This window comes from Ranitomeya imitator, chromosome 3 (genome assembly GCF_032444005.1).
Source record: "Ranitomeya imitator isolate aRanImi1 chromosome 3, aRanImi1.pri, whole genome shotgun sequence".
NCBI lineage: Eukaryota > Metazoa > Chordata > Amphibia > Anura > Dendrobatidae > Ranitomeya > Ranitomeya imitator.
In genome coordinates this window covers 547,938,454-547,965,865 of record NC_091284.1, presented here as the reverse complement: position 1 = coordinate 547,965,865, position 27,412 = coordinate 547,938,454, and the positions used below count along the sequence as shown (strand labels likewise).

The 27,412-nt window shown below is 42.3% G+C and overlaps 1 protein-coding gene across 2 annotated transcripts in view; it reads right to left on the bottom strand.

Annotated features, from left to right (window-relative positions):
* Positions 1 to 17,583: 17,583 nt before the first annotated feature.
* The window catches only part of ATP4B (ATPase H+/K+ transporting subunit beta), a 39,056-nt gene continuing 29,227 nt past the window's right edge, over positions 17,584 to 27,412 (bottom strand). The window contains exon 8 of one of the 2 annotated variants that reach the window (XM_069760206.1): positions 17,584 to 20,321. The gene's annotated coding sequence lies outside the window, so the exon portion shown is untranslated. The remainder of the gene's footprint in view (positions 20,322 to 27,412) is intronic. The other variant, XM_069760207.1, reaches the window with a different exon arrangement.

Genomic DNA, 27,412 nt, shown 5'->3' with positions numbered 1-27,412 from the left:
TGGTGAATGAAGTAATTCCAAACCCTGACCCAACTTATCCCAATATAGATGGGATATATTTTTATAGTCTCCCAGAATCAGAGTTGGTATCGCTGGTGTACAAGCAGTGAATAACAATGCTTGATCCAAAACTACAGCAGAGTAGAGAAGGGACACACACACATTGCTATAATATTCCATTCCATATGTTTTGTACTGTAAACACACCTGTTATCCCTGTGCATCAATTTCCCTCTATAACCAGTTCAAGACAAGGCCATTTACACCCATTTCTGACCAAGCACATTTTAGGTTTTTTTTTTTGTTTAAAAAGCTCTATTTTTTATCGTGATAAATGGGGTTTCAATTTTTTATCACTGTCGTTCTCTTTTTTCTTATGCTGATATCAAGAAAAATCAGTGGGAAAATAAGAGAAATGTAATAGTACACATGAAAATGAACTTAGGATATATTATAAACAGAGAAATCTTCTTTCTCTGCAGGACTGATAGATCATTTGCAAAATTTTCAGTTCTAAGTAAAATCTGTATTCAGTGAAGACTGACTTTCCCATTGCAGAGATAGGTGATGGCGGCTACTACAGAAACTATTCTAGGGATAGCAGAGGAGGAGAATGGAAGAAATCCCCTCCTCCTCCCTGCCTTCTACATAAGAGATAGCAGTTTTCTTTTATTAGGCTGTGTGCCAACTTTGCGTTTTTATGCGTTTCTGCCACGTTTTTTGCCGCAGTGGAAATGCCTAAAACTCGCATTCCCATGCAATCCTATGGGATTCTGCAGTTGCTATGTCCATGCTGTGTATTTTCCCGCTGCGGAATCGCATATCGGTGAAATCCGCAGCATGTTCATTATTTCTGCTGAATCACGGTGCGTAAAGTGAGCGCTTCATGTGCGGATGGTACCCAGGGTTTGGAGGAGAGGAGACTCTCTCCTTCAGGCTCTAGGATCCATACTCATGTAAAAAAAAAGAATTAAAATAAAAAATAGGGATATACTTACCTTCTGATGGCCCCCGGAGTCGTCCTGCCTGTCAGCGGTGCACGTGGCGGCTTCTGTTCCCAGGGATGCATTGGCAAATCACCTGAGATGACGTCTTGGTCACGCGACCCTGATGTCACAAAGGTCCTTCGCGCAGAGCATCCCTGGGAACGGAACGTAATATTTCCATTAATATACTTGTATACAGCCCTCTGTGAAGAGCCAGCTTCTTTAGCAATGACCTTTTGTGGCTTATCCTCCTTGTGGAGTGTGTCCATGACTGCCTTCTGGACATTTGTCAAATCAGAAGTCTTCCCCATGATTGTGGAGCCCACTGAAACAGACTAAAGGACATTTTTAAACACTTAGGAAGCCTTTGCAGGTGTTTTTTTGTTAATTTTTCTAATTTACTGAGATAAAGACTTTTGGGTTTTCATTGGCTGTAAAGCCATAATCATTAACAGAAATAAATACTTGAAATAGATCACTCTGTTTGTAATGACTCTATATAATGAGTTTCACTTTTTGTATTGAAGAACTGAAATAGATTAACTTTTTGATGAAATTCTAATTTTGTGAGAAGCACTTGTATCTCACAATCTGCAGAATTTCAAGGGAATGTGCTGTCCGGGGATCAGCCAGCATGTATCAGGCACTGGCTGTGTGGTTTCAGCAATGTGTGTGTTGACTCTGAAACATTGTGCTGCATTTCAGACGAAAGATACCTTAAATACCAGTCTGGGACTAAGCTGCATGGGTGGCTAGTCAGCAAGGTTGGCCCCCGGCGGTTTCTCACCTCCCGTTAACCATTGAGTAATGGGTCTTTTCCTAAGTATGTGTATAGGGAGAGACCTGTCAGACATTGGCAACCTGAGGTGTGAAGCTGCCAGGGACCAGCCTATTCAATCCTTACCCGTACATGCTGGTATCCAACTGGCTTTTTAAAGTGTGTTTCAGAGTGAAACATACATGGCTTAAAACCCAAAGGCAGTGCCTGGTACATGCTGTTCATGGTTCAGCCAGCATATTTTAGCTGTCAGGTTACCTTTAAAGTAACTGCTGATAATATCTTAGGGCTGCATACTTCAGGACACTTTCAGTGGTCTTGTGGGCTCCATGTCTTGACAGGCTGGATTTGATTTGGTGCTGCAAGTGGAAGATATGCAATATTAGGTGGTTTTAATATACGGACTAATGTAAACTTTAGACACAAAGCCACAAAAGGACCAGATTGCATTGTACGCCAAGTAAAGAAAATGTTCAATTCTAGTCTGAATGGTCAGTTACAGATTACTTCAAATGGATTCTGATGTGTGTTTTTTCCTCCACAGCTACAAATGCATTAACTATGCCCCATGTAAAGGTACCTTCACACATAACGATATTGTTAACGATATCGTTGCTTTTTGTGACGTAGCAACGATATCGTTAATGAAATCGTTATGTGTGACAGCGACCAACGATCAGGCCCCTGCTGGGAGATCGTTGGTCGCTGAATAAAGTCCAGAACTTTATTTCGTCGCTGGACTCCCTGGCGACATCGCTGGATCGGTGTGTGTGACACCGATCCAGCGATGTCTTCACTGGTAACCAGGGTAAACATCGGGTAACTAAGCGCAGGGCCGCGCTTAGTAACCCGATGTTTACCCTGGTTACCATGCTAAAAGTAAAAAAAAAAAAACACTAGATACTTACCTACCGCTGTCTGTCCTCCAGCGCTGTGCTCTGCACTCCTCCTGTACTGGCTGTGAGCCGGAAAGCAGAGCGGTGACGTCACCGCTCTGCTTTCCGGCTCCCAGACAGTACAGGAGGAGAGCAGAGAAGCAGAGCACAGCGCTGGAGGACAGACAGCTGTAGGTAAGTATCTAGTGTTTGTTTTTTTTTTACTTTTAGGATGGTAACCAGGGTAAACATCGGGTTACTAAGCGCGGCCCTGCGCTTAGTTACCAGATGTTTACCCTGGTTACCGGCATCGTTGGTCGCTGGAGAGCGGTCTGTGTGACAGCTCTCCAGCGACCAAACAGCGACGCTGCAGCGATCCGGATCGTTGTCGGTATCGCTGCAGCGTCGCTAAATGTGAAGGGGCCTTTAGGAACAGGTTCTCTAAACATAGTAATAGGATTACTGCACTCTGTGTCATGTAAAATCCGATTACTGATTTACTGGGATTGTAGCCTACTGACAGATTATTTAGCAGGACCTCACCTGGTCTAGGTTTCATAGGATGACTTTTCTGTCAGTCAGAGTCCCATCTAGGAAATAACTGGTAATAAATAAGAATACTTTTTTCCCATGTAGTTTTTTAGTTCATGCTTCCTGTGCATATCAATGAATTAATAAGGCTCCCATCACATCTCTGGCTCAGGTCGGTTTAACACATCTATGTATTAGCATACATGAAGTTACAGTATTATTATTGATTCCATGGTGCTGTACATGAGAAGGGGGTTACATACAAATTACAGATATCACCTACAATAAGCAAACTAACAAATACAGACTGATACAGAGGGGCGAGGACCCTGCCCTTGCAGGCTTAAGGTACCGTCACACTTAGCGACGCTGCAGCGATACCGACAACGATCCGGATCGCTGCAGCGTCGCTGTTTGGTCGCTGGAGAGCTGTCACACAGACCGCTCTCCAGCGACCAACGATGCCGGTAACCAGGGTAAACATCGGCTAACTAAGCGCAGGGTCGCGCTTAGTAACCCGATGTTTACCCTGGTTACCATCCTAAAAGTAAAAAAAACAAACACTACATACTTACCTACAGCCGTCTGTCCTCCAGCGCTGTGCTCTGCACTCCTCCTGTACTGTCTGTGTGAGCACAGCGGCTGGAAAGCAGAGCGGTGACGTCACCGCTCTGCTTTCCGGCTGACCGACGCTCACAGCCAGTACAGGAGGAGAGCAGAGCACAGCGCTGGAGGACAGACGGCTGTAGGTAAGTATGTAGTGTTTGTTTTTTTTACTTTTAGGATGGTAACCAGGGTAAACATCGGGTTACTAAGCGCGGCCCTGCGCTTAGTTACCCGATGTTTACCCTGGTTACCAGTGAAGACATCGCTGAATCGGTGTCACACACGCCGATCCAGCGATGTCAGCAGGGAGTCCAGCGACGAAATAAAGTTCTGGACTTTCTTCCCCGACCAGTGACAGCACAGCAGGGGCCTGATCGCTGCTGCCTGTCACACTGGACGATATCGCTAGTGAGGACGCTGCAACGTCATGGATCGCTAGCGATATCGTCTAGTGTGACGGTACCTTTACATTCTACAGGATGGTGGGGAAGGAGACAGTATGTTGAGGATTGCAGGAGCTCCGGTTGTTGGTCAGGCGGTAACTCCGGTAGTGCTGAGGAGGCAGCAGGGTCAGTGCAGGCTGTAAGCTTTCCTGAAGAGGTGGGTTTTCAGGTTCCGGCTGAAGGATCCGAATGTTGTTGATAGTCGGACATGTTGGGGCAAAGAATTTGAGAGGATGGGGGATAATCAGGAGAAGTCTTGGAGGCGGTTGGGTGAGGAGCGAATAAGTGTGGAGAAGAGAAGAAGGTCTTAGGAGAGATTACGTGAGGGAAGATATCATGAGATTAGTTCAGAGATATATGGTGGAGACAGGTTTTGGATGGCTTTGTAGTTCAGTATTAGTAATTTGAATTGGATACCCTGAGGGAATGGGAGCCAGTGAAGAGATTTGCAGAGGAGGGAAGCAGAGGAGTAGTGAGGAGAGAGATGAATTAGTAAGGCAGCAGAGTTAAGGATGGACTGGAGAGGTGCAAGGGTGTTAGCAGGGAGACCACAGAAAAATATGTTGCAGTAGTCAAGGCGGGAGATGATGAGGGCATGCACAAGCATTTGAGTAGATTGACGGTTGAGGAAAGGACGAATTCTGGAGATATTTTTGAGCTGGAGCTGACAGGAGGTGGAAAGAGCTTGGATGTGCGGATTGAAGGACAGGGCAGAGTCAAAGGTTACTCCTAGGCAGCAGGCTTCCAGGACGGGGGAAAGCGTGATGTCACTAATTGCGATAGGTCAGGTAAGGAAGATCTATGAGATGGAGGAAAGATGATGAGTTCAGATTTGTTCATATTGAGTTTGAGGAAGCGAGAGAAGGAGGATATGGCTGATACACTCCAGGATTCTGGACAGCAGAGAGGTGACGTCTGGGTCAGAGAGGTAGATCTGAGTGTCATCAGCAAAAAGGTTGTACTGAAATCCATGGGACTTTGAGTTGTCCCAGGCCAAGTGTATAGATTGAGAAGAGTAGGGGTCCTAGAACAGGGCCTTGGGGGACTCCAACAGAGAGAGGGTGGGATCAGGAGGTAGTGTGGGAGATGCTGAATGTGCAGTTGGAAAGGTATGAGGAGATCCAGGATAGGGCAAGGTTTTTGATGCCAAAGGAGGAGAGGATCTGTAGTAGGAGGCAGTGGTCAACTGTGACGAAAGCAGAGGAGAGGTCTAGGAGGAAGAATATAGAGTATTGTCCGTTAAGGTACAGTCACACATAATGATATCGTTAACTATATAGTTGCAACGTCACGCTTTTGGTGACGGAGCAACGATCCCGCTAACGATCTCGTTATGTGTGACAGTGACCAACGATCAGGCCCCTGCTGGGAGATCGTTGGTCGTTGGGGAATGATCAGGACCATTTTTTGGTCGCTGATCACCCGCTGTCATCGCTGGATCGGCGTGTGTGACGCCGATCCAGCGATGTGTTCACTTGTAACCTGGGTAAATATTGGGTTACTAAGCGCAGGGCCGCGCTTAGTAACCCGATATTTACCCTGGTTACCATTGTAAAAGTAAAAAAAAAAACACTACATACTCACATTCTGATGTCTGTCACGTCCCTCGGCGTCCACTGTGTCAGCGCCGGCCATAAAGCAGAGCACAGCGGTGACATCACCGCTGTGCTCTGCTTTATGGCCGGCGCTGACACAGTGGACGCTGGGGGACGTGACAGACATCAGAATGTGAGTATGTAGTGTTTTTTTTTTTAACTTTTACAATGGCAACCAGGGTAAATATCGGGTTACTAAGCGCGGCCCTGCACTTAGTAACCCGATGTTTACCCTGGTTACCCGGGTGCAACTTCGGCATCGTTGAAGACAGTTTCAACGATGCCGAAGTTGTTCCCCTGATCGTTGGTCGCTGGAGAGAGCCGTCTGTGTACTGCTCCCCTGCGACCACACAATAACTTACCAATGATCACGGCCAGGTCGTATCACTGGTCGTGATCGTTGGTAAGTCGTATAATGTAAAGGTACCTTTAGCTTTGGCTGTAAGTAGGTCATTAGTAATTTTGGTCAGGGCTGTCTCAATTGAGTGATGGGGTGGAAACCAGATTGTAGATTGTCAAAGAGCAAGTTAGATAAGAGGTGGGAGGAAAGTTCTGCATGGACGTGCTGCTCCAGGAGTTTGGAAGCGAATGGGAGCAGCGATATTGGGTGATAGCTGGGCATAGCAGTTGGATCGAGGGTTGGCTTTTTAAGGATAGGCGTGATTGTGGCATGTTTGAAAGCAGAAGGAAAGGTGCCAGAAGTTAGTGGTAGGTTGAGGAGGTGGGTAAAGGATGGGATAAGAGTGGCGGTGAGGTTGGGGAGGAGGTGGGATGGGATGGGGTCGAGTGCACAGGTGGTGAGGTGCGATTTGGAGAGGAGCCAATTAAGTCCCCCTTCAGTGATGTTGGATAGGGAGGTTATGGGGTTTGGGCATTGGTCTGATATACAAAGGGGTTGTGGTGGTTGAACGATGAAGATTTGCCTCGTTTGGTCGATCTTATTTTTAAAGTGTGTGGCAAAGTCCTCAGCAGACATGAGTGAGGTTGGAGCGGGCAGTGGGGGGCGGAGAAGGGAGTTAAAGGTTTTGAATAACTTTGGGGTTGTAGGATAGGGAAGATACGAGGGTTGTGAAGTAGGCAGGTTTAGCAGAGCTGAGAGCAGATTTAAAAGCGAGTGTTGCTTGTTCGAGTGCAGTGAAATCATCTTGCGAATGCGTTTTCTTCCAACGCCGCTCTGCAACCCTGGCAATTTGCCGGAGCTTTTTAGTGATGTTATTGTGCCAGAGTTGTTTATTGATACGTCGTACTCTGCCATAAACGAGAGGTGCAACCATGTTAATAGCTGATGCGAGATTGGCATTATAGAAGCAGTGGCACTGTTTGTGTCATAGAGTGAGGATATAGATGCCAGTGGTAGGATAGTCAGAGAGTGTGTGGGTATCTAGGTGTGCGAGGTTTCTGCGGGGGTGCGCATGTTGCTGGACATGGGTGACCGGTGAAGAGGACAGGGATGAGAAAGTGAGTAGATGGTGTTCGGATAGAGGGAGAGGGGAGTTGGTGAAGTTAGATAGAGAGCAGAAGTTGTCAGGTTTGGCTCATGAGATCCAAAGTGTGGCTTGTGGCCATAAATCATGTGAAACACGGAGGTGTGACACCGGCCTTAGGCCTCATTCACACATATGTGTTTAAACACGTACATGAAAAATCAGTGTTTTGATCAGTATCATTAGCATGTCATCAGTATTTTGGATCAGTTTGTCATCAGTGTTTTTCACAGGTGGATAAATAAATTAATGAAAGTTTCTCCTATATTTTGCAGTGTTACATATGTACAGCACACGGATGGTACACTGATGCTATTTGTGTGCTTTACATATTTTATAATGGACCCATAGACTTGTATCTGCACTATTCACCCATGATACCAGAGAAAAGTGAACATGTCAATATTAGTTTTGCACGTTCACATGATACATGGTTATAAAGTGCACAACCTAATCTAAATTAGAAGTAAAATATCCCTTGAGCCTATACAGTGGGGCAAAAAAGTATTTAGTCAGTCAGCAATAGTGCAAGTTCCACCACTTAAAAAGATGAGAGGCGTCTGTATTTTACATCATAGGTAGACCTCAACTATGGGAGACAAACTGAGAAAAAAAAATCCAGAAAATCACATTGTCTGTTTTTTTAACATTTTATTTGCCTATTATGGTGGAAAATAAGTATTTGGTCAGAAACAAAATTTAATCTCAATACTTTGTAATATATCCTTTGTTGGCAATGACAGAGGTCAAACGTTTTCTGTAAGTCTTCACAAGGTTGCCACACACTGTTGTTGGTATGTTGGCCCATTCCTCCATGCAGATCTCCTCTAGAGCAGTGATGTTTTTGGCTTTTCGCTTGGCAACACGGACTTTCAACTCCCTCCAAAGGTTTTCTACAGGGTTGAGATCTGGAGACTGGCTAGGCCACTCCAGGACCTTGAAATGCTTCTTACGAAGCCACTCCTTCGTTGCCCTGGTGGTGTGCTTTGGATCATTGTCATGTTGAAAGACCCAGCCACGTTTCATCTTCAATGCCCTTGCTGATGGAAGGAGGTTTGCACTCAAAATCTCACGATACATGGCCCCATTCATTCTTTCATGTACCCGGATCAGTCGTCCTGGCCCCTTTGCAGAGAAACAGCCCCAAAGCATGATGTTTCCACCACCATGCTTTACAGTAGGTATGGTGTTTGATGGATGCAACTCAGTATTCTTCTTCTTCCTCCAAACACGACAAGTTGTGTTTCTACCAAACAGTTCCAGTTTGGTTTCATCAGACCATAGGACATTCTCCCAAAACTCCTCTGGATCATCCAAATGCTCTCTAGCAAACTTCAGACGGGCCCGGACATGTACTGGCTTAAGCAGTGGGACACGTCTGGCACTGCAGGATCTGAGTCCATGGTGGCGTAGTGTGTTACTTATGGTAGGCCTTGTTACATTGGTCCCAGCTCTCTGCAGTTCATTCACTAGGTCCCCCCGCGTGGTTCTGGGATTTTTGCTCACCGTTCTTGTGATCATTCTGACCCCACGGGGTGGGATTTTGCGTGGAGCCCCAGATCGAGGGAGATTATCAGTGGTCTTGTATGTCTTCCATTTTCTAATTATTGCTCCCACTGTTGATTTCTTCACTCCAAGCTGGTTGGCTATTGCAGATTCAGTCTTCCCAGCCTGGTGCAGGGCTACAATTTTGTTTCTGGTGTCCTTTGACAGCTCTTTGGTCTTCACCATAGTGGAGTTTGGAGTCAGACTGTTTGAGGGTGTGCACAGGTGTCTTTTTATACTGATAACAAGTTTAAACAGGTGCCATTACTACAGGTAATGAGTGGAGGAAAGAGGAGACTCTTAAAGAAGAAGTTACAGGTCTGTGAGAGCCAGAAATCTTGATTGTTTGTTTCTGACCAAATACTTATTTTCCACCATAATATGCAAAAAAATGATAAAAAAAACAGACAATGTGATTTTCTGGATTTTTTTTTTCTCAGTTTGTCTCCCATCGTTGAGGTCTACCTATGATGTAAATTACAGACGCCTCTCATCTTTTTAAGTGGTGGAACTTGCATTATTGCTGACTGACTAAATACTTTTTTGCCCCACTGTATATTCTTCCTATATGGGAATTACAAAAGGAAAGTGCCATATTTAGGTTTGGACAGGAACCTCTGGATAATTTTTTTTTTCTTTCAAGTTAGTTAGCTCTATCCAATGTTTCTTTAATTGATCTAGGTTGGCGATACAGCTTGATAGGTGGCTCCTTAAAAATTTCAATATCTTGATGTGCATTCCTAATTATATGCCAATGTTTTCTAGCAATATTGGCTATATCCTTACTGTTTTTAGGTTCCCCTTTTTGTATAACCTACCTCAGAGATGAGTCCAGTAAACAAATTTGATACAGTTGTCCCTTCTACGCAGAGACAGATATCATTCCTTCTACGCATCTCTTTGATACATGATGCGTAACATTTATCTTAATATGCTATAATTGACTCTTGGGTATAGTGTGAATTGTTGACTTGGAGAAAAGATCAGTCACCAGCTGGCCCTCCTTGACATAGTAAAGCTCTGTGTGATGTTGTGCACCGAAATAGTCAATAAAATCATGTCAGGGGGCATCATTGCATGACCTGTCCAAATTGTGAAAATGCTGTACAGTGGGGGAAATAAGTATTTGATCCTTTGCTGATTTTGTATGTTTGCCCACTGACAAAGACATGAACAGTCTAGAATTTTAAGGGTAGGTTAATTTTAACATTGAGAGACAGAATATCTAAAATAAAATGCAGAAAATCACATTGTGCAGCGAGAAATAAGTATTTGATCCCTCTGGCAAACAAGACTTGATACTTGGTGGCAAAAACCTTGTTGGCAAGCACAGCAGTCAGACTTTTTTGTAGTTGATGATAAAGTTTGTGCACATGTCAGGAGGAATTTTGGTCCACTCCTCTTTGCAGATCATCTCTAAATCATTAAGATATTGAGGCTGTCGATTGGCAACTCGAAGCTTCAACTCCCTCCTTAAGTTTTCTATGGGATTAAGGTCTGTAGACTGGTTAGGCCACTCCATGACCTTAATGTGCTTCTTTTTGAGCCACTCCTTTGTTGCCTTGACTGTATGTTTTGGGTCATTGTCTTGCTGGAAGACTCAGCCACGACCCATTTTTAATTTCCTGGCAGAAGGAAGGAGGTTGTCACTCAGGATTTTACGGTACATGGCTCCATCCATTCTCCCATTGATGCGGTGAAGTAGGCCTGTGCCCTTAGCAGAGAAACACCCACAAAACATAATGTTACCAACTTCATGCTTGACAGTGGGGACTGTGTTCTTTGGGTCACATGTAGCATTTTTCTTCTTCAAAACACGGCGAGTTGAGTTAATGCCAAAGACCTCAATTTTTGTCTCATCTGACCAGAGCACCTTCTCCCAATCACTCATAGAATCATCCAGGTGTTCATTGGCAAACTTCAGATGGGCCTGCACATGTGCCTTCTTGAGCAGGGGGACCTGCACTGTAGGATTTTAAACCTTTACAACATAATGTGTTACTAATGGTTTTCTTGATGACTGTGGTCCCAGCTGCCTTGAGATCATTAACAAATTTTCCCCGTGAAGTTTTAGGCTGATTTCTCACCTTCCTCATGATCAAGGATACCTCATGAGGTGAGATTTTGCATGGTGCCCCAGATTGATGTTGATTGACAGTCATTTTGTATTTCTTCCATTTTCTTACTATTGCACCAATTGTCTCCTTCTTGTCCATCATTTTACTTTTGGTTTTGTAGCCCTTTCCAGCTTTGTACAAGTCTATGATCTTGTCCCTGACATCCTTATAAGGCTCTTTGGTCTTGCCTATGATGTAGAAGTTAGTCTGACTGATTTAGTCTGTGGACAGGAGTCTTTTATAAAGGTGACTATGAAAACTGTTGAAGGAAAGAGCGCAAATAGTGTCTTATCTGAGAAGGTTAAAAGGTTAATCCATAAGATTGCGCTCACCAGATGTAGCCGAGTTATAGCATTGAAAGGATTCGCTGCAGCAGATCCACGAGTCCAGGAAGGACCAGCCGTTAAATACAGATTGAGAAAATTGTGGTAAATTTCTGCGCTGCTGAATCACTAGAGTTCCAGAATTATTAGTACATGTGGCTTTATTATTCTACGCGTTTCAGAGTTCAGGACTCCTTCATCAGGTTTTTCCTGATGGAGTCATGAACTCTGAAACGCGTAGAATAATAAAGCCACATGTACTAATAATTCTGGAATTCTAGTGATTCAGTAGCGCAGAAATGTTACCACAATTTTCCCAATCTGTATATAAAGGTGACTATGTAAGACAGCTGTCTTTAATGCAGGTAACGAGTTGATTAAGAGCGTCTAACTGGTCTGTAGGAACCAGAACTCTTAATGGTTGGTAGGGGATCAAATACATATTTCTCACTGCAAAATGCAAATAAATTTATAGAATTTATACAATGTGATTTTCTGGATTTTATTTTTGATATTCTATCTCTCAATGTTAAAATTAACCTACCCTTAAAATTATAGACTGTTCATGTCTTTGTCAGTGGGCAAACTTACAAAATCAGCAAAGGATCAGATACTTATTTTCCCCACTGTATATGTGCTGCTCACCAGACGACACAATATTGTGTGTATGGCTGGTTGCGGTATATAATGATGTCCTTGAATTCCAACATAAATACATTTCCATATATAGGGGCCTCATCCGCCACCATGGCACGACCTTGGTGTTGGCCATAAAAATGATCTTGGAAAAAAAAGTAGATTTCAACGTAACAATAGAATTGTTACAGATCCATGTGTCAAAGTGGTGTCTAGGAGATAGGAGGAGCAGTTGTACCAAATTGGCAAACTACAGTCATGGCCAACATTTTTGAGAATGACACCAAAATTATATTTTCACATGATCTGCTGCCCTCTGGTTTTTATTAATGTTTGTCTGATGTCTATATCACATACAGAAATATAATTGCAATCATATTATGAGTACCAATAGGTTATATTGACAGTTGGAATGAGTTAATGCAGCAAGTCAATATTTGCAGTGTTGACCATACTTCTTCAAGACCTCTTTAATTCTCCCTGGCATGCTCTCATTCAACTTCTGGACCAAATTCTGACTGATAGCAGTCCATTCTTGCATAATCAATGCTTGCGTTTTGCCAGAATTTGTTGGTTTTTGTTTGTCCACCCGTCTCTTGATGATTGACCACAAGTTCTCAATGGGAATAAGATCTGGGGAGTTTCCAGGCCATGGACCCAAAATCTCTGTTTTGTTCCATAAGCCATTTAGTTATCACCTTTGTCTTATGGCAAGGTGCTCCATCATGCTGGAAAAGGCATTGTTGGGCACCAAACTTCTCTTGGACGGTTGGGAGAAGTTGCTCTTGGATGACATTCTAGTACCATTCTTTATTCATGGCTGTGTTTTTAGGCAAGACTGTGAGTGAGCCGATTCCCTTGGCTGAGAAGCAACCCCACACATGAATGGTTTCAGGATGCTTTACAGTTGGCATGAGACAAGACTGGTGGTAGCGCTCACCTCTTCTTCTCCAAATAAGCTGTTTTCCAGATGTCCCAAACAATCGAAAAGGGGATTCATCAGAGAAAATGACTTTGCCCCAGTCCTCAGCAGTCCACTCCCTGTACCTTTTGCAGAATATCAGTCGGTCCCTGATGTTTTTTCTGGAGAGAAGTGGCTTCTTTGCTGCTCTCCTTGAAACCAGGCCTTGCTCAAAGAGTCTCCGCCTCACAGTGCATGCAGAAGCACTCACACCAGCCTGCTGCCATTCCTGAGCAAGCTCGGCACTGCTGGTAGTCCGATCCCGCAGCTGAAACAGTTTTAAGATACGGTCCTGGCGCTTGCTGGTCTTTCTTGGGCGCCCTGGAGCCTTTTTGACAACAATGGAAGCTCTCTCCTTGAAGTTCTTGATGATGCGATAGATTGTTGACTGAGGTGCAATCTTTGTAGCTGCGATACTCTTCCCTGTTAGGCCATTTTTGTGCAGTGCAATGATGGCTGCACGTGTTTCTTTAGAGATAACCATGGTTAACTGAAGAGAAACAATACCAAGCACCAGCCTCCTTTTAAAGTGTCCAGTGATGTCATTCTTACTTAATCATGACTGATCGCCAGCCCTGTCCTCATCAACACCCACACCTGTGTTAATGGATCAATCACTAAAACGAAGTTAGCTGCTCCTTTTAAGGCAGGACTGCAATGATGTTGAAATGTGTTTTGGGGGTTAAAGTTTATTTTCTGGGCAAATATTGACTTTGCAAGTACAGTAATTGCTGTTAAGCTGATCACTCTGACATTCAGGGGTATATGCAAATTGCCATTAGAAAAAATGAAGCAGTAGACTTTGGAAAAATTAATATTTGTCTCATTCTCAAAATTTTTGTCCATGACTGTATGGTTTACCATCAGGAGGTACTGAAGTTATCTCTGACACATATTATACAGAAAAGGCAGATAGAACCTAAGAAAAGGAAGAAAAGAATCGCTTTTGTTACCACGTATGATAAACATAGTAAGGCTGTAGCCAATATTGTTATAAAACATTAGCATATAATTAGGGATACACAGATACTGACATTTTTAACAAGCCACTTATGTCATATCACCGACCTAGATTTATAAAAAAAAAAAAACCTTGTTTAGACCTGACTTTCATGTAAAAATGATTACCGTATATACTTGAGTATAAGCCGAGATTTTCAGCCCAAAATTTTGGGCTGAAAGTGCCCCTCTCGGCTTATACTCGAGTCACGGTGGGCAGCAGGGTCGGCGGGTGAGGGGGAGAGGGCGCTGAGGCATACTCACCTAGTCCCGGCGGTCCTGACGCTCCCTCCGCCCGTCCCACGGTCTTCGGTGCTGCAGCTCTTCCCCTGTTCAGCGGTCACGTGGGACCGCTGATTAGAGAAATGAATATGCGGCTCCACCGCCCATAGGGGTGGAGCCGCATATTAATTTCTCTAATCAGCGGTGACGGTGACCGCTGATAGAGGAAGAGGCTGCGGCACCGAAGACCGTGTGACAGGCAGAGGGAGCGGGACGCCGGGAGCAGGTAAGTATGTAATATTCACCTGTCCGCGTTCCACACGCCGGGCGCCGCTCCGTCTTCGCGTCCTCTTGCTCTGACTGTTCAGGTCAGAGGGCGCGATGACGCATTTAGTGAGCGCGCCGCCCTCTGCCTGATCAGTCAGTGCGGAGAGACACCGAGACGAGACGCTGGGGAGCTGCAAGCAGTGAGGTGAGTATGGCATTTTTTTTTTATTGCAGCAGCAATGGCACAGCTTTATATGGCACAGCTATGGGGCAATAATGAACGGTGCAGAGCACTATATGGCAGCTATGGGGCAATAATGAACGGCGCAGAGTACTATATGGCAGCTATGGGGCAATAATAAACGGCGCAGAGCACTATATGGCAGCTATGGGGCAATAATGAACGGTGCACAGCTTTATATGGCACAGCTATGGGGCAATAATGAACGGCGCAGAGCACTATATGGCAGCTATGGGGCAATAATGAACGGCGCAGAGCACTATATGGCAGCTATGGGGCAAAAATGAATGGCGCAGAGTACTATATGGCAGCTATGGGGCAATAATGAACGGCGCAGAGCACTATATGGCACAGCTATGGGGCAATAATGAACGGCGCAGAGCACTATATGGCACAGCTACGGGGCAATAATGAACGGCGCAGGGCACTATATGGCACAGCTACGGGGCAATAATGAACGGCGCAGGGCACTATATGGCACAGCTACGGGGCAATAATGAACGGCGCAGAGCACTATATGGCACAGCTACGGGGCAACAATGAACGGCGCAGAACACTATATGGCACAGCTACGGGGCAACAATGAATGGCGCAGAGCACTATATGGCACAGCTACGGGGCAATAATGAACGGCGCAGAGCACTATATGGCACAGCTACGGGGCAATAATGAACGGCGCAGAGCACTATATGACACAGCTACGGGGCAATAATGAATGGCGCAGAGCACTATATGGCACAGCTACGGGGCAATAATGAACGGCGCAGAGCACTATATGGCACAGCTACGGGGCAATAATGAACGGCGCAGAGCACTATATGGCACAGCTATGGGGCAATAATGAACGGCGCAGAGCACTATATGGCACAGCTATGGGGCAATAATGAACGATATGGAGAATTATATGTGGCACAGCTTTATATGGAGCATCTTATGGGGCAATAATGAACAGTATGGAGCATCTATTTTTATTTTTGAAATTCACCGGTAGCTGCTGCATTTTCCACCCTAGGCTTATACTCGAGTCAATAAGTTTTCCCAGTTTTTTGTGGCAAAATTAGGGGGGTCGGCTTATCCTCGGGTCGGCTTATACTCGAGTATATACGGTAAATAGTGGTTCCTTTCCATAATTTATGATGTGGTTTATGGTGATGACTGCAAAACATTGCTACGTAGATACTTGAGGAAATGTCAGAGGTTGAGCAATGGTAATGGCTGTAGGTTGCACATTTTGTCTTGTATGGGTGTGATCATGTGATTGGTGATCACATAGGATAGCCCGTGTGACTGTACATTGTGTGGTTTTGATTGCTTAAGGCTGAGTGCACACGTTGCGGTTTTTTCGCGGTTTTTCCCAAAAAAAAAAAGCTATAAAACCGCAAAAAAACGCATACAATAAGCATCCCATCATTTAGAATGAGTTCTGCATGTTTTGTGCACATGATGCGTTTTTTTCCGCGAAAAAAACGCATCGCGGTAAAAACCGCAGCATGTTCATTAATTTTCCAGTTTTTTAGCGGATTTCCCACTCCAAAATGCATTGGGAAGTGTCCGGAAAAAAACGTGGCAAAACCGCGGCAAAAACGCATGCGGTTTTCTTGCGGATTTCTTGCAGAAAATGTCCGGAATTCTCAGGAATTTTCTGCGAGAAATCCTGAACGTGTTCACATAGCCTTAGTCTGTGCATGACTTTGATCATGTACATGTTCATGTCACTCGTGGTCACATGAAACCGCCCCTGTGGATGCACATCCTCACACTGCACCTGGTTTCCAGTAAGACTTGTGATATATACAGGACTCTGGATTATATACAGGACTCTGGATTATATACAGTAGATGATATAGATTGACTTAGTGGGTTGGGACTATGAGCCTTTACCTCCATTCTGTACAGCAGTTGTATACATATGTTCTTATATCATTTTTATTTACGTTTTTATCCTTGGGTTTGACAGTTGCCATGACGATCAGGGTGGGCACAGAGGAGGAGGAAGACGTGGAGTCCATTTCCAATAGCGTAAAAATTGCTGTAAAATGTTCTTATATGTATTGTATTTCTGTACCTGCTAGAAAAAGGATGTTTGTATTGCTGAAACTTTTCTATATACTTTGCTGCTCACCATTATTGGAACCCCTTATTTTTTTTCATAGACTGTGCAATAGCTTCAGAAATAAATGGATATGTACCAAAGTTATATCCTCAGGAATTTTTAATTATTGGTCCAAAATAATACAACAATAAAACATTGTTTTTCAATTTACATTTTGAAATTTCGAAGAACAAAAACGAATAAACAGCATGTACATCAATAAAAGCACCCCTAATTAATGCTTGGTTGCTCAACCTTTGGCATTAATGACAGCCTCCAAACGTCTCTTGTAGCCATCTATAAGCTTCTTACACTTCTCAGCTGGTATTTTCTCCCACTCTTCCTTTGCAGCTTGTTCAAGCTTTTGAATGCTTGCAGGGTTCGTTTTCCCAATGGAAAATTTGAGCTCATCACAAAGATTTTAAATGGGATTGAGGTCATGGCCTTTTTAAAACATCTATTTTTTCTTTTTCAATCATTCTAGTGTACCTTTGGTTGTGTTCTTTGGGTCATTGTCTTGCTGGAAGACCCATGATTTTCGACTCAAACCAAGTTTTCTTATACTGAGTATGACATTTCACTCTAAAATCTCTTGATAATTCTCTGATTTCATGATTCCTCCAATATGGTCAAGGCCTTCAGTACCAGACGCAGCAAAGAAACCCCACAGCATTATGGATCCTCCACCATGCTTAACTGTTGGTAAAGTGTTATTTTCCTTATAAGCTTCATTGCGCCGTCTGTAGCAAACTATTGCTTTGCATTGCCAAAAAGCTCTATTTCTGTTTCATATGTCCACAGAACATTTTCCAAGAAGGATTATGGTTTGTCAAGGTACTCTTTGACAAAGATCAGTCGTTCCTTTTTATGTTTTTTTTTCTTGAGCAGTGGTTTCTTCCTTGGCATTTGCCTTTAAAGCTTTGCTTGGTTTAGTGTGCAGCATATGGTACTTGTTAAAGCCATGTCCAACTGTTCCAGTTGCCCTTCAGGTCTTTGGATGATTGACATGGTGTTTTTCCGCCATTCACACCAACCTTCAACGACATCTCTTGTAAATTTTCCCCTTTCACCCACGTCCAGGGAGGTTCTTCACCGTTTCTTGCTTGACAAACTTCTTAATAACATTGCACACTTTTGAAACTGGGATGCCAAGGTCTTGGAGATGGCCTTACACACTTTGGAAGTCTTGTGTTTGCTAATAATAGCAGTTATGATGTCCTCAGAAATCTCCTTTGTCTTCACCATTGCGACAAAGGAACATGGCCTACTATGTGGCTTTTTAAAACACTGAAAGTCATCATTCATTGTCTAATGCATGTCACATGGGCACTGACAATCACAGGTGATTCTCATTTGTGATTTACTACAGGCTTGTCCCAATGTGTTTCCATATAAATTTAATGTAAATGGTGCCAATACCAGTATCACAGCAAGCGTTAAGTTTTTCTACTTTTTTTTTCTCCCTTTTTTGTTTTAAATTGTTTATCATTTGATTTTTGTATCCAACGCGAGTCCTCTATAAAAAAAACAAAACCAAAACTGTTTCACTTGATTAATTTTTTTTTCAGGAGATAATCCACATTATATACTTAAACTTCATGGGTGCCAATAAGGATGAGCAGGACTGTATTCCCTACTCTCTCTAAAGTTTTAATGCTTAGTTTTAATTTTCATCATATACAGCCATGTGAAAAATTGATTATTCAAGTCAATCATGTATTTATGCCAACATATACAGGCCTTAGACCATTAATATCCCTCTGTATCCAGGACATTTGGGGCCTATGAATTTTTATTTTTTTGCTAACTCAATTATAGTTGTAGCAGCCTTAACTTTCTCAATAAATTAAACCTTTCTATTTTGTCTGTAAGGCTATGTTCACATATAGAATAAATACTGTTATTTTTGTTTTCTTCAAGTTTTATGCAAGTGTCTGCATTGAACTATGTAATAACAATCTTCTTTTGTTATTGTATGTTTGCTGCATTTTTTATGTTTTCACCTTATTTGATGCCTTTTTCCTTGCCAATTTGAACCAGTGTTTTAATGTGTATTTTATAATACAATAAAGTTTTGATACTGCCCTTAACCCTGCTGTTCTGTTCGGTCTGGGGAGACCTATTTTGAACTTTGGTATTTTTTGGGGTGTTCAAGATGCGGTTCTGAAACTTGTGGTTGATTGACTTAAATGAGGATGGGTCGGTCGGCCACGGGTTTCAGAGCCGCATCTTGAATATTTTAAAGAATATTGAAGTTCAAAGTCGGTCATTTTTGACCAACAGAACAGCAGGGTTAAAAAAGCAACTGGATTTTTTGCATGCATTTTTTTTCAGGCTCTGCATATCAGCCTTAAAAGAAAAATAAAAGGACCCAAACCGCACAGTTCTGCAGCATCTTTAGAAGCAGAGAGGACCAAGTTTTCATAAAATCACATCTGATTTGCTAGGAAAGTTAAAACGCAGCAGAATTTCTGCACAAAATAAAACATAGTATATGAAACGCAGCATTTACGCTACATTTGAAAACGGTTTAAATGTCTAAACAAAGTGGGTGTGATTTCATGTATACTCCTTCCTACTCCTGTTTTGGTATATTTTTGAAGCATAAAAAATGCATGTAAGAAAAATGCAGTTGCATTTTTAAGCATAGAATAAAAGATTTTCTCTTTTATAAAATGTATAAAAATTCAGCACCACTATCAGGGTGTGTTTTAATACCCGTGGGAGTCCTTTCAATAATATTCACAAGCATTGGAGTCCTCCATATGTAAATTGCCAGTTGTGATCCTCTTCAATCCTCAGTGAATGTCAGAAGTACGGCTGAGCAGTGTGTAGGGCAGGGCAAGGGAAGTAATACAAGAATATTCATAAAGCAAGGCAAAGAGGTGATGCTGAGTAGATGTGGTTTTAACATTCTAGAACATACAGACATATTTAGGAATAATTACTGGGGGGTGCAAGTCTTCAGACCATTCCAGCAGTTTGAAAGGGTAAACCTAGGTTAAAGGTTCCCTTAACTTTAAGCCTTGACTTATGTGGCTTAGTATCTTGGAGTATTTTATTAAACTGGAATTGAGCAAAAAAAATTGTGGGCCACTCTTCCATTTATTGTAACCTTTATGCTTAAACTTTGATAAATAAGTCTGTGTGACGACAATGTACAATGAAGAATGAACACATTCACACTGCTAATCAGTGTTACACTTAGGATTTTGTTTGAACTTACTCTACCAATCATACTATTTGAGAAACAAATATAGTGTATCATTATACAGTATATTGTACATATATTACAGTATCAATTTTAAAGTCAACACATTTTTATTTTTTCTTTACTAGCTATGAAGTAGAGCTTGTTTTGGAGGAGTTCCATAGAATAGCTTGTGATGGGCGTATGTGGATAAATATGTATGAAATATGTAAATATCTAATGACATTGGTATCTCCATGCATTTGTATTTCTGATCTACATATATCAGTGCTAGTTTACAAAAGAGTACTCAAGTTACTCTTGCTGTGAGTCTGTGATTTGAACATTTTGTAGCAGAGTTCATGCGTTTTGACTGAATGTTGATGGTAAAGTCTTTTCCATGACTAAATTCCTTCTACTGGGCACAGATCTGTGGATGAGAAGAACAATATTATTTATTATAACTCCTATATTTACACAGATATTCCACAGATTTAAGGTACCTTCACACATAACGATATTATTAACGATATCGTTGCTTTTTGTGACGTAGCAACGATATCGTTAATGAAATCGTTATGTGTGACAGCGACCAACGATCAGGCCCCTGCTGGGAGATCGTTGGTCGCTGAAGAAAGTCCAGAACTTTATTTCGTCGCTGGATCTCCCACTGACATCGCTGGATCGGCGTGTGTGACACCGATCCAGCGATGTCTTCACTGGTAACCAGGGTAAACATCGGGTAACTAAGCGCAGGGCCGCGCTTAGTAACCCGATGTTTACCCTGGTTACCATCCTAAAAGTAAAAAAACAAACACTACATACTTACCTACCGCTGTCTGTCCCCGGCGCTGTGCTCTGCTTCTCTGGTCTGGCTGTGAGCGTCGGTCAGCCGGAAAGCAGAGCGGTGACGTCACCGCTCTGCTTTCCGGCCGCTGTGCTCACAGCCAGTACAGGAGGAGTGCAGAGCACAGCGCTGGAGGACAGACAGCGGAAGGTAAGTATGTAGTGTTTGTTTTTTTACTTTTAGGATGGTAACCAGGGTAAACATCGGGTTACTAAGCGCGGCCCTGCGCTTAGTTACCCGATGTTTACCCTGGTTACCGGCATCGTTGGTCGCTGGAGAGCGGTCTGTGTGACAGCTCTCCAGCGACCAAACAGCGACGCTGCAGCGATCCGGATCGTTGTCGGTATCGCTGCAGCGTCGCTTAATGTGAAGGGGCCTTTAGTCTACTATGCTACTGGATATGTTTATTTTTACAGTACTCCTCAATAAAGTATGATTTGTAGTAGAATATATATCCTACTTTTAATTCAGATAGGGCTCAACAATGTAAAAATGTGAAAAGATCTTCTATGTGCAGTCCTTCTAGAAAATTACACATTTTATTTGATGGTACCGTAACATTGATGCTATGTGCACACGTTGCGGAATTGCCACAGAAATGTCCGCTGCAATTCCGCAACTCCCTGTCGCGGGAAATACGCATGCGGAATGGGCATGCGTATTCCCGCTAAACACTAGCGTTTTGCAAGCATAATTAGCTTGCAGAATGCTAGCTTTTTCCAAGCGATCTGTAGTTTTGCTTGGAAAAATGATTGACAGGTTGGTCACACTTGTCAAACAGTGTTTGACAAGTGTGACCAACTTTTTACTATTGATGCTGCCTATGCAGCATCAATAGTAAAAAGATATAATGTTAAAAATAATGAAAAAAAAAAAATCGTGATATTCTCACCTTCTGGCGGCCCCCGCAGCCTTCCCGATCCTCGCGATGCTCCCGGCAACTCCCGTTCCCAGCGATGCCTCGCGACAATGATCCCAGATGATGTAGCATCACATGAGACTGCTACATTATCACAGGTCATTGTCGCAAGGCATTACTGAGAATGAGAGCATTTCTAAGGCCTGGGCTGGATCCAGGGGCCGCCAGGAGGTGAGTATATAACTGTTTTATTTTAATTCTTTTTTTAGGGCCTGGAGGAAAGTCTCCTCTCCTCTACCCTGTGTACCATCCGCACATGATCCGCTTACTTTACGCATGCTGGGCACAGCCCCATGCGGGAAGTCAGCAGATCAAAGCATTCTTATGTGTGCAGAATCACCGCGATTCTGCACAAGGACGGAGCATGCTGCGCATTTTTCTGCGATACGATTCCACCACGGAAAAATGTACAGCATTAGCACAGCATTGCAGAGTCCGATTGAATTCAATGGGTTGTGTTGTGTATGTGTTTATGCAGCAAAAAAACACGGCAGAAACGCATACAATCTGCAACGTGTGCACATAGCCTAAAGATGAAGACCAGACAGGATTTTTTTTTCTATCGCTATACCCCTATGGGGGAGCATTATACCCCTATGGAGCGGCATTATATTATGCTGGAGCATTATAACCCTTGTTTACTATACGTCACTATCAGATGTCTCTGTTCTCAAAAAAGTATGACATAGAGATCATGGGAGATTGTATCTATCCAGATATTTGATGGGAATCTCTCTCAGGCCGGGGTCACACTTATGTATGTAATGCGAGAAACTTGCGCATGTCTTTCACATTAATACCCGGCACTGCCGCTGGCACTCGGGCTCGGAGTGTGTGGCTGCATGAATTTCTATGCAGCCGCACACTCCGGTCCCAAGTGCCGGCGGCAGTGCCAGGTATTGATGCGAGAGACTCGCGCAAGTTTCTCGCATTACACACACAAGTGTGATACCGGCCTCAGGCAAAAGTACTGGGTCCAGAAAAATTTTATCTTCTCTTGTAGACAACTTTGTCTTTCAAAACATAGAAGAGACAAAAAGAGGATCTGCAATCTTTGACATTCTTACCAACAGGGAGGAAATGGTTGAGGAAGTAAAGGTGGCTGGGAATTTAGGAGGCAGCGATCATGCTGTCCTTGAGTTTTGTATTACAAGAGGAGGAAGACCAGCGAGGACTCAGACTTTAAGGTTGGATTTCAGAATGGCAGATTTTAAAGGACTCAGAAAGAGGGTAGGCAATGTCCAATGGCTGGATGTTGTAAATCAAAGAAATGTTTAAGAAGGATGGGAGATTTTGCTAAATTAAATTCTCACCGCACAATCAGTAACAATCCCGAAAAGAAGGAAGAATTGGAAGCATTTAAAGAGACCAGGGTGGATGAACACAGAACTTATTTACTTGTCAAAAAGGAAAAAAGAAATGTATATCAAATGGAAAGAGGGGGGCATATCTTATGAAGAATATAATGCAGTTTGCAGGGCAAGCGTTAAGAGCTAAAGCCAGTAATGAAGTAAGGCTTGCAAGGGAGACCAAAAACAGTAAAAAAAAAAAAAGGATTTTGAGGGTAAGTCAAATGCAAAAGAAAAGTCAAAAGATGCTATAGAATTTTTATAGGATGAAAAGGGTGAAATGATCAAAAATAATGTTGAGAAAGCTGAACTTTTCAATTCCCGCATCTGTGCTCTTTAGGAAAGCAATTGTAACATCAACTGATCTTCACTGTGCCATTGAAGGAATAAAAGAATCCCCACTATTCATAAACCGTGAGATGGCGAGGGAACACTTAGCTAATTTAAATTAATTTAAATCTCCTGGTCCAGATGAATTACAGCTGTGCTCAAAAGTTTACATACCCCGGAAGAATTTTTGCTTTATTAGCCTTTTTTCAGAGAATATGAATGATAACACCAAAACTTTTTCTCCACTCATGGTTCGTGATTGGGTGAAGCCAATTATTGTCAAACTACTGTGTTTTCCCTTTTTAAATCATAACGACAACCCAACACATCCAATTGACCCTGATCAAAAGTTCACATACCCTGGTGATTTTGGCCTGATAGCATTCACAGAAGTTGACACAAATGGGTTTGAATGGCTACTAAAAGTAACATCCTCACCTGTGACCTGTTTGCTTGTAATCGGTGTTTGCGCATTAAAGCGGAGTGAGTTTCTGGGATCCAGACAGACTCTTGCATCTTTCATCCCGCCACTGATGTTTCTGGGTTGTGAGTCATGGTGAAAGCAAAATAATTGTCAACGGATCTATGGGAAAAGGTCGTTGAACTGTATAAAACAGGAAAGGGATATAAAAAGATATCCAAGGAATTGATAATGCCCGTCAGCAGTGTTCAAACTGTGATTAACAAATAGAAAATCAGGGGCTCTGTAAAAACAAAATCACGGTCAGGTAGACCAACAAAAATGTTATCCACAACAGCCAGGAAAATTGTTCTGGATACAAAGAAAAACCCACAAATAGCATCAGCTGAAATACTGGACTCTCTGAAAACTAGCAGTGTGGCTGTTTCAAGATGCACAATTAAGAGGCACTTGAAGAAAAATAGGCTGCATTGTCAAGTCGATAGAAGAAAGCCATTACTGCTCAATTGCCACAAAGTATCTTGCTTAGACGCTTACGCAAAACAACACAGAGACAAGCCTCAAAACTTCTGGAACAAGGTAATTTGGAGTGATGAGACCAAAATATAAATTTTGGACACTTTTTGGGCAGATTATCATCTGAGAAAATAAAGCACCTCATCCACAACTACCACAAAAGACTTCAAGCTGTCATTGATGTTAGAGGAGGTAATACACGATATTAAGAAATGGGGTATGTGAACTTGTGATCAGGGTCATTTGGATGTTTTGGGTTGTCATTATGATTTAAAAAGAGAAAACACAATAGTTTGACATTAAATTTCTTCACCCAACCACTAACCATGAGTGGAGAAAAAGTTTTGGTGTTATCCTTCATAATCTCTGAAAAAAGGTCAAGAAAGCAAAAATTCTGCCGGGGTATGTAAACTTTTCAGCACAACTGTACATTCTACGGTACTGAAAGAGTTTGCAGAGGAAACTGCAGAACCACTAACCAGAATCTTTGAAAAATCCTGAAAAACAGGAGAAGTCCCAGAAGATCAGAGAAGGGTAAATATTGTTGCTATCTTCAAAAAAGGAAAGAAGATGGAGCCAGGAAATTACAGGCCAGTGAGCCTTACTTCTATACCAGGAAATATATTTGAACAAATTATTAAACAGCATGTATGTAAGTACTTGGATAAGAATACAGTAATTCACTAGAGCCAGCATGGGTTTGCAGCAAACAAGTCATGCCAGACTAATTTACTTCTATGATGGAATCACTGACTGGGTGGATCAGGGAAATGCGTTAGATAAAGTATATCTCGACTTCAGCAAAGCATTTGATAAATTATCTCATACTATCTTTTTTGAAAAAATAACCAAGTATGGGATTGACAAGGCTACTGTTAGGTGGATTCATAACTGACTCAGTGGTCATACTCAAAGAGTGGTAATAAATGGTTGTACATTCAATTAGAAAAGTGTTTCAAATGGGATACCACAATTTCAAATGGGATACCACAAGGCTCTTTCCCGGTCCCAGTGTTCCACATTTTTATAATTTAGCTAGATAAGGGAACTGAAGGTAAACTAATCAAATTTGCAGATGATGCAAAGCTAGGAGGGATAGCTAACACTAGAGAAGATAGGGAAAGTATTCAGAAGGATCTAGATAAGCATGAACAGTGGGCATAATCTAATAGAATGGTATTTAGCAGGGAGAAATGCAAGATTCTACATCTAGGCAAGAAAAACAAAAATCTATAGAATTGGAGGAATAGAACTAAGCAACAGCACGTGTGAAAATGACTAAGGTATACTAATAGATCTCAGACTGCACATTAGTCAACAGTGTGATGCAGCAGTAAAAAAAAGGCCAACGCATGTTGTTTGTGCATCTGTGAGCAGCCAGTGTAACTTAAATATACTACCATGTTCTAAAGCGTCTTCCAATTTGTCTCTTATAGCTGCTCATTTGAAACATCATTAGTCTACAATTGCAAAGGAAGTTGCAAGCAGTGGATCTTGTTGATTTACGTGCCCAAGTGCATTCAGTGTGAAAGAACATTCTTTAGACAACCATTAATAACCTCATTGATAGCCTGCAAAGGTGTGTAAGTGCATGCATTTCTGTGCATTGTGCTCCTACTCATCACAGTATAAATAGAGATGTTTTGATTATTATGTTTCCATTTTGTCATCATTTGCATAACATTAACATGTCTATTGAGCCTGAAATTTTCCAGAACATTTCCTCCTTGGTGTTGCAATTACAGTATTGACGAGTCTGTACAGTCAGAGGCGGAGCTGAAATCTCTAAGATTACAACTGTATGACAGGATCTGTGCAATCAATATCATGATCTGTGATATGAGTTTGTACCATAATGACAAGTACACTATGAATTTTCAGATATAAAACCAATAAGCAAGATAACACTATTTGAATTGTATATACTCTGGCAGAATGAATAAAAAACTGAAATGATACTTTAATAACCTTTATAAATATATCACATTTGACATTTCATTATATAAAAATAAATGCAAGGTAATCATCATTCAAAGATTAGTTGAAGTTATCTAAAACAGTGCATGGACATAAAATACATGTTGGCTGAAACAACAAGCAACAGATTGTACCTATCTTCTTGTTCTTTTGCCTAATCCAAAAATCATGAAATGACAATCTGTTTTATTTTTCCCCTCTCTGTATACTGCATCAGTTTGTCTGGATTGTTAAAAGCCATTTTAAATATTGTGCTGGGATATTCTGAATTCCCTTACTCAGTACCTTCATTAATTATCAAGAGAAGAGTAAAGGTACCTTCACACTGAACAACTTTCCAACGAGAACGACAGCGATTTGTGACGTTGCATCGTCCTGGATAGCGATCTCGTTGTGTTTGACATGCAGCAGCGATCAGGATCCTGCTGTGACATCGCTGGTCGTCGCTGAAAGTCCGGAACTTTATTTGGTCGTCGGGTCGGCGTGATTCGTCATGTTTGAAAGCAAAAGCAACGATGCCTGCAATGTTTTTTCATGGAGCAACAACCAGCGAGAACAATAAGTACGTCACTGGATCGCTCCTGCATCGTTCTGCTGTTGCCGGTGTTTGACGTCTCCTAGCGACCTAAACAGCGACGCTGCAGCGATCGGCTTGTTGTCTATATCGCTGCAGCGTCGCTTATTGTGACGGTACCTTTAGACAGAACACCAGTATAGGACATTGCAAGAAGAGGAGGAGATTGCAAGACTAAACTATTGATTTTAAAGTTCAGTATATGATGCTTAATATGTCCTGTGATAGCGCTACAGAGGAACTGAATAGTGATGAATGAGCATGCTCGGATAAGGTGTTATCCGAGCATGATTGAGTGCTAATAGAGGATCTTCGGCATCCTGTAATATTATGCTCAAGTCACTGTGGCTGCATGTCTCGCGACTGTTAGAGAACCCCAACACATGCAGGGATTGCCTGTTTGTTAGGCAAAAAAGTGTCATAATTAAGGGAGCTTAGTCTCGAAAAATGCGTTAGGATTCACACCCACATGGTTTGTAAAGTTTGTGAATCAAGAAACTTTTTCTTCACAAATTCGGTGGAGCTGGACATCTTTCTTCTTTTAGGCAAAAAAGTGCCCTATTTTTAATGCAAATTGCCTCTTCAGAG